Consider the following 8,218-nt stretch of genomic DNA (forward strand, 5'->3'; position numbering starts at 1 on the left):
AAGGAGCCCAGCTAGACACTGCTTTTGACAGTAACAAGCCAAAAAAACGGTTGGTTTAATCTTTAGCAATGCACTGTATTATATTCACTTATCAAGTTTCCAATGCAAAACTGTAACCTGCAAAGTAACTATATCTGTCACATAAATGCAGTGGAGTAAAAAGAATAGCAAATTAATATTTCCCTCTGAAATGGTACTTAAGCACATTACTTTGGTTTGGTTGCTAAGCTATTTATTGGTTGGATTCTTATTTATTCGGGTCTTATTATTGAATGTCCTTTTTTAGATATGTAGTGATTGGCTGTAGTTTTAGTTGTTACTTGCTGTTCAGATTTTTATTTTAGTTATTATGGATTTATAGATGTCTGTATTTATTTATCTGGATTTTACTAGTATTGTACCAGCCCTTTATGATGATAAAACTGGTAAAAACTATGGAATTGTAGAACTATAACTATTTTAAATGATCAGAATGTATCATTGTGTTCGATCTGCTGATTATTCAGTGTCCCAGTCATGTGGATTTCCTTCTTTTGTCGTCTTATGTTGTGCTGTGTGTCTTACGGCCGTTTTATGGTTCTGCGGAGGCTCCACGCAGAGCTTTCGCCGTAGCCTACGTAAGTGGTCTGATGTTTATACTTGTGCGCTGGTGTGTGCGTCGAGCCGGCATGTGTGTGTGTGTGGGGGGAGTGTGTGTTAGAGCAAGGGAGAAGTGAGAGACTGACGGCGATTAGCTTCGGAGCGAGTACCGACTCTAGAGTCATATAGTGAGAGAAACAAAGTGTCTCCCCTGTGTTTTCTGATCATGGTGGGAAATCTGGAGCAGGAAAAGTTAACCCTCTCCTTGATTTCATGTTGTTTATGGAGAAGGAGAACAAGGAAATGAGTCAGGGGAAATGCAATGCTACCCAGCCACGGCCGAGCGACATGCGTCGCTGCAACGTAGTTCCATTTTTCGAGAGGTGCACGTCAGGCTACGGCATAGGGTCCGGCGTAGACGCAGAGGGGTCAGCAGGGGTATTCCGTCGATTTGATGCAGAAGCATAAAACTGCCTTTAATTGTCTTGCATGTGTGCCTTGCTGCTCCACAAATTGCCCCTTGGGGACACTATACGTATACATTTGACGTTTCCACCACTGACAAAGATGAGAGTTTTCCGGTCATAACTGTAAAAAAAAACATTTTCATTACTGACCACACATTAAAAAATAATTCCCCTGTCAGCCAGGGGCGGAGCGAGGGGGTGGGGGAGTGGTTGGGCTTCTGGGGATCCAGCCCCCGAATGTTTTCTTAAAAGCCCTGAATCTTTTAGGTTTTTAAAACAAAAGCAACTTTGTGTCATTTCTTCTCAGTCTCTTTGAATGGACCGGCAAATCAATGGATCAAAAGATCTGTTACTGGGGAAATAGCGCCATTTATTCTGTGAACTAAAAATAGGTTTCAAGATTAGTAATTCAGTTAAGACCAAATTCCTACCCTAACTATTCAGCTATCTTAAAAAAACTTTTTGACTTCTTTAGGTGGCAGGAGTGAAAATTAGTTTGTTGTGTTCTGGTTTCAGAATGATGAAGACAGTTGGGAAACAATTAGATATAAAACAGGATGTAGGCTCTACAGGATAATTGTGTATGGCAACTATTATGTTTTTCCCAAAGTATGTACAGATTTTTAGGCATTCTATTATCAATTGGTTTGAAAAATAGTGCATTTAGCTGCCATACATGGAGCATGCCCCCCAGACTCTCCTCTACGTTTGACTCCGCCCTTGCGTTCGCTGTATATACTGTAAGCTTGATTCCATCTCTATAATCATCAGCTGTTGCAGATCTCATTAGCGGCTCTCTCACTGAACCTGTGAACAACTCCATCATGATCATCATCATCATCATCCAGCCTTGGCTCCGGTGTGTCTGGCTTTTTCATGCCACTTTCTACTTCTACTCCACTACATTTCAAAGAGAAATATTGTTCTATATATTACTCCACTGCATTCATCTGACAGCTTTAGTTACGTGTTACTTCAAAAATTAAGATTTTTGCACACAAAACACATGAACTTACAGTGCGCATAGATCATCACTGAGAGCAAAACTGTTAAAAACCTTGGTTTTATTTTCAACTCTCAGCTGAACTTCCAAGACCACGTTAACTGTTACAAAAACTGCTTTCTAGCATTTGAGCAATATTGCAAAGATTAGATCGATTTTAACAAAGCACAATGCAGAAACTCTGATTCATGCCTTTGTGTCTTCTAGGCTAGACTACTGCAATGCCCTGTTTTCTGGCCTCCCTGCATGCTCCTTAGAACCCTGCAGCTCGTCCAAAATGCAGCAGCCAGGGTATTGACAAGGACCATGAGATATGACCACATAACTCCTGTCTTAACCTCACTCCACTGGCTACCCATACAGGCAAGAGCAGATTTTAAAATCCTCCCAATCGCTGAATGGCCTTGCACCCTCATACCTAGCCAAACTGATTAACCCCTATACCCCCGCACGACCACTTCGCTCCCTGGGTACCAACCTTTTAGAAATTCCTAGGGTCAAAAAGATATCGGCAGGCCACCGTGCCTCTTCTTATCGAGCACCGTACCTCTGGAATAACCTTCCGTACATTTTCCTGATGATACTTCCTACATACTTTTACTTAAGTAAAATGTTCAATGCGGGACTTTTACTTGTAACAGAGTATTTTTACAGTGTGGCATTAATCCTTTTACTTAAGTAAAGGATCTGAATACTTCTTTCACCACTGCTGTGGGGCCACTTGGAGGAAGACACAGAAAGCGTGAGAATAAAGTGCAAAATGGCCACTCACCTGGATTCAAAGGGATCAGTGAAACGCTCATTGCCATTCAAGTCACCAATCCTCTGCCCTCTCACAACGGATCATTTATTGATGCCAGTGTTGCCATTAGTGCCAGGAACTGTCCCAGTTAATGCTGCAAACTGAGGCTTTGTATAGAGGATATACGGCCCAGTAAGCCTTTAAATGAATAATATTCTTCTGATTATAGTAGTTATTGACACATGGAATCCCAATCATCTTCTTTGATAACTGTGCCTCCTGGTGGGAGCCGTCAGTATTTATTTTGCCTTTAAATCTACTTGTATATGCAACCCAGTCTCACAGCAGTTGTATGCATGTAATCTATTGATTCGTGTACACGGGCACGTTTTTCTCGTTTTTTTCGTGGTGGCCAGCACGAAAATGTAAACTAATGTATTTCAATGGGAAGTATATTTCGTGATCACAGCACGACTACGGTAGCGAGTAGTATGAAATGCCGAAAATCCGCGTAAGGAGGTTGGTTGGGGTGGTGGATGGGTCAAACAACACAGGACTTTCACCCAGGAGAGCGGGGATCGTGGCCCGCGTGAGGCGTTTTGTTTCCCCGTTGTTGTGTTCCTAATCACAACTGTCACGTTATTGTCGCGCCTCCCCTGCGCCCGTCTCCCGGCGTGTTAAGCGTCCTTTCCCCGTTCATCTTTTCCTAAACCCAACCTCCACCATCCGTCCCCTGCGGCCATTTCACGTTGTGTGACGCGTCCTTTTCCCGTTGTTCTTTTCCAAAACTCAACCGCCGCCGTCCCGTTGTTTTTCGTCGCGTGTCCCCCAGAGACTGCGGATCGTGTGACATTTGCTTTCCCCGTTCATCTTTTCCTAAACCCAACCTCCGTATAGATGGTTCCCATTTCGTGCTGGCCACCACAAAGCGTATTCTTGTACACGAATCAATAGATTAATAACGTGACAATTTCACGAACTGCGGTGAGACCACAAACCAAAAACCGATGTATTCGCGTTAGCCGGGTGCCATCTTGGATAGTGACTGACAGCAGGCTCGACCAATCACATCAAGTCATTCAAGGATCGAGTTTGCTCTGCCAATAGAGAGGCCTTAGAGGAGGGCCTTTCTTACTGTGTGTGTGTGTGTGTGTGTGTGTGTGTGTGTGTGTGTGTGTGTGTGTGTGTGTGTGTGTGTGTGTGTGTGTGTGTGTGTGTGTGTACTGGAAGGTCCTGGCAGAGTCCTGGCAGATAGATAAAGTGACTCCAGAATGAAGCCTGGAGGTTGAAGTGAGTGTGATTTAGCCAACTGATTAATATATGATAATATATGATATTATAATGCATTAGAGGTGACACAACTAACTTTTGGGATAAAAGCGTATGGATGTTTATGGGAACAAATCAAAATAGTTCAATATTTTTACAGTTTATTTTTGTTTCCCCTGATTGCCAAGACTTGGGATAACAATTTTCAAAAGCCAAAAGTTTTCGTTTTTATTGTTCTCTGTGTGATTTCAATACATTTCTGTGAGATTTCATTTCCGCTTAGTCTTTTTATGTGTCTTTATAGTCATATAACAAGTTATACATTCATGTGGCATCCCTGCAGCATGCATATCCTGATAGCCCAGGTTCTCTTGAAAGAACTGATGTATGTGCATCACAGGGTTGAGGTTAGACAATCATTTTTACACAAGGAGACCAGGCGAACCAAGTATCGGAATAAATGGCTTAGACCATTATTATCAAAATAGTTGGCGATTAATTTAATAGTTGACAACTAATCGATTTATCAATTCATCTTCGCAGCTCTATATTTAGCAATGAATCCGTTTTAGACCATTTAAAAGTTTGACCTGATGATGGCGGTAAATGTATTCTAAATTCCATGGCATTCCATCCAATAGTTTTTGAGACATTTGAGTGAAAACTACAAATGTGAACCCCACGGTCACACCAGAGGAAGAGTCAGGGGATCCTTCAAATCTTGAGGATTCATCCTCTAGGGACCAAGGATATGTGTACCAAACGTCATGGAAATCCATGTAATAGTTAATAGAACATTTCAGTGAAAACCAAAAAAAGTTGAAAGATACATTTTAAAAGTTGACGACTAATCGTTCAAACGACTAATCGCTGTAGCTTTAAACCCCTATCCTCCTTTAAATCAGGCATGTGTCTGTTAAACATAAAATCTGCCAAATGATCCCAGCTCTGACCAGTGGTGGAATGTAACTAAGTACATTTACTCAAGTACTGTACTTAAGTCCAAATGTTGAGGTACTTGTACTTTACTTGAGTCTTTTCTTCTCATGCCACTTTCTACTTCTACTCCGCTAGATTTCAGAGAGAAATATTGTACTTTTTACTCCTCTACATTATTCTGACAGCTTTAGTTACTAGTTACTTTACAAATTACGATGTTTGCACACAAAACACATGTAGTTTATAAAATACAATGTTTTATTATAAATTAAACTACCCAATAATATAACAGCCTACAAGTCCAGCTGAAATGATTAGCCGATTAAACACTTAGTTGATTGACAGAACTGTTTGGATCATTTCCAGTTTCTAAAATCTGAGGATTTAAAAGGAAGTACTTTTACTTTTAGTACTTTAAGTACATTTTCCCGATGATACTTACATACTTTCACTTAAGTACCATTTTCAATGCAGGACTTTTACTTGTAACAAAGTATTTTTACAGTGTGGTATTAGTACTTTTACTTAAGTGAAGGATCTGAATACTTCTTCTAGCACTGGCTCTGACTGACGCAGCATATGTCTGATAACCTGCAGCGAGTGGAATCCCTCCAGCAGCAGGTATTTCCTATTCTGAATCCCAATTGCAAATCATAAGTGAACCATGCACAGCCGCTTTATGACTGAGTGACTCAATCAGTTCCCTATTTAGCTGGTGCCACCTAATGACTCTAACGTGAGGCAATAAACACCTCGGGCAGACTTGAGGGCGCCGTCTCTCCGCGTCTCTCACGTAAGTGCGAATGGTTCAATCGGGAGACAATGGAGCTCAATGGATCTCAATGATCTAGCAGTTACCTCCGCTTTGATGTCCCTTTGAAGATGCAAATCTACAACGAGCAGAAAGCGATCACAGCTGGGAGCCATGATACCGGACGCCAAAGGGAAAATGTTTGCCTGCAGCAGCCGGAGGCAGCATCTCTTTGAGCCGCTTCACAGGGCCGAGAGACGGGCTGGTTGGGCCTGTGTTATCCCCCAAACAGCCGGTGCCTTTTTGCCTAATATGTGCTTGTATATTCTAACAAACAAGCGACAAGAAATCAGAGCACGTTTTTCTCCCATCCCAGAATGCTGTGTGGACTAGCCAGACCCTCCTCTGCAGCGTTGTGGAGGAAGGTCTGGCAATGTGAGACTAAAGCAGAAGTAATGCATCATTTTCTGTAATGCCAAGTGGACTTCTGGAACGTTATCAACTCAAACTCATGTTTATAAGCAGTTCTCATAAATTTAGAAAAAGTCATGAAGTATCAAAGTGTTTAAACAGTGTTAGGCATGTTTTGGACCTGTTCTGGAGGGCCCACACCAATGGTGGAATGTAACTAAGTACATTTACTCAAGTACTGTACTGAATTATAAACGTTGAGGTTTCATGCCACTTTCTACTTCTACTCCGCTATATTTCAGAGAGAAAGTTTGTACTTTTTACTCCACTACATTAATCTGACAGCTCTAGTTACTAGTTATGTTACAAATTAGGATACTTGCACACAAAACACATGTAGTTTATAAAATATGATGTTTTATTATAAATGAAACTACCCAACAATATACTTACTTACTTGTAATACTTTAAGTACATTTACCTGATGATACTTACATATTTTACTTAAGTAACAGTTTCAATGCAGGATTTTTACTTGTAACAGAGTCTTTTTTTACAGTGTGGTATTAGTACTTATACTTAAGTAAAGGATCGGAATACTTGCTCCACCTCTGCTGTGTGGTCACCTGGTTGTTGAGATTTCTCCACGGCCAACATGAAGTTTCTTCAAAGAAAAAGACGGAGAGACAGAAAGCGTGAGAATAAAGTGAAAACAGATTCACCAGACTGCGCCTTTTGTTCCGTTTGTAAAAGTTCACATCAGTGTTGCAACAGATGGCGACACACTGGATCTCCTGGTTCAGTAATGACTTTGATTGTGTTTCGACAAGAGTTTATGCGTTTTCTCTTTCACTTTTTCCCGTCAGTGACTTACTTTGGAAGTGTAATGTTGACATGTCAATTCACATATCTGAGTTAATTTACTAAATAATATATTTACAATGTTTATACAGCTAACTATTTACACTATTTGTGTTTACACCATCAGCATTTGCATATTTAGCCTACATGTTTCATTATTTACATCAGCAGTTATGAATCTACCTCTGCGGTTTTCCTCACATTTACCTCAGTCTAAGTTCTGCTATTATCTGATTGGTTAGTTCAGCTACATGTGAGTGAGAAACAAGGAAGTGCCGTCTCCATCAAGCTCCATCCACACATCCAACCTTCACGTTACAGAAGGATCAAATCACATTCCCCCATTTTTCAAAGATAATGTAAAAAGTAGGCCTATAGCCTAAATGTATACGTCATAACTCAAAATCTATTTGATAAGTTGTGATTGTAGGGGGCTGTGGCTAAGGGTTAGGGGTGTCAAAGTCTCTGTAGAAAAATATTGCACTATTCCTTCCCTCTCTATTTCTTGTCAATTTGTAAATTATATTGTATTGTTATACTGTATACTTAACAGCATTTTTTTTTATATTTCTTACTGTCATTTCTGTTTTTATTCTTTATGTGTTAAGTGAGTGTTGTACTTTGAGAAAGAAAGATTAACCGCAAAGATTAACCGGAGTCAAATTTCTTGTTCGTTTACGCAAACCTGGTTAATAAAGCTGATTCTGATTTTGATTCTGATTCTGATTCTGAATATTGAACCCCAAGTTGCTTCCCGGACGCTGCTGCGTGTCTGTCCGCCGCCCCTCGCGCTTAGGACGGGTTAAATGCAGAGATTACATGGTATTGTACGATTGTATGTGACGAATAAAAACAGTGTCTTCTTATAGTGTTTTTGTCTAAATATGAATTTGTGATACAACTGGAGAAAATGTTGTCAGCACTTAAGCAATTGTAACTGAAAGATAACGAAGCGATGAGGCAGTTTGTGTATTCGTTAAACCTATTTTATTTGTGACATAGAGCATATAATATTTTCAGCAAATACATTTACATCATTTCAACCATACATACAAGTTACGTCAATATCTACTGTAGTGCTTCAGGTAGGTCGAAAACGATTATATCCACAACTTTTAAACCTCTCTTTTAAATAAAGGAAAGGGAAAATATCTAGATTCTAGACACTATTATTTAGTCTGGGGTGCAGACAGAGT

Source organism: Sander lucioperca, chromosome 15 (genome assembly GCF_008315115.2).
Source record: "Sander lucioperca isolate FBNREF2018 chromosome 15, SLUC_FBN_1.2, whole genome shotgun sequence".
Classification (NCBI taxonomy): Eukaryota; Metazoa; Chordata; class Actinopteri; order Perciformes; family Percidae; genus Sander; species Sander lucioperca.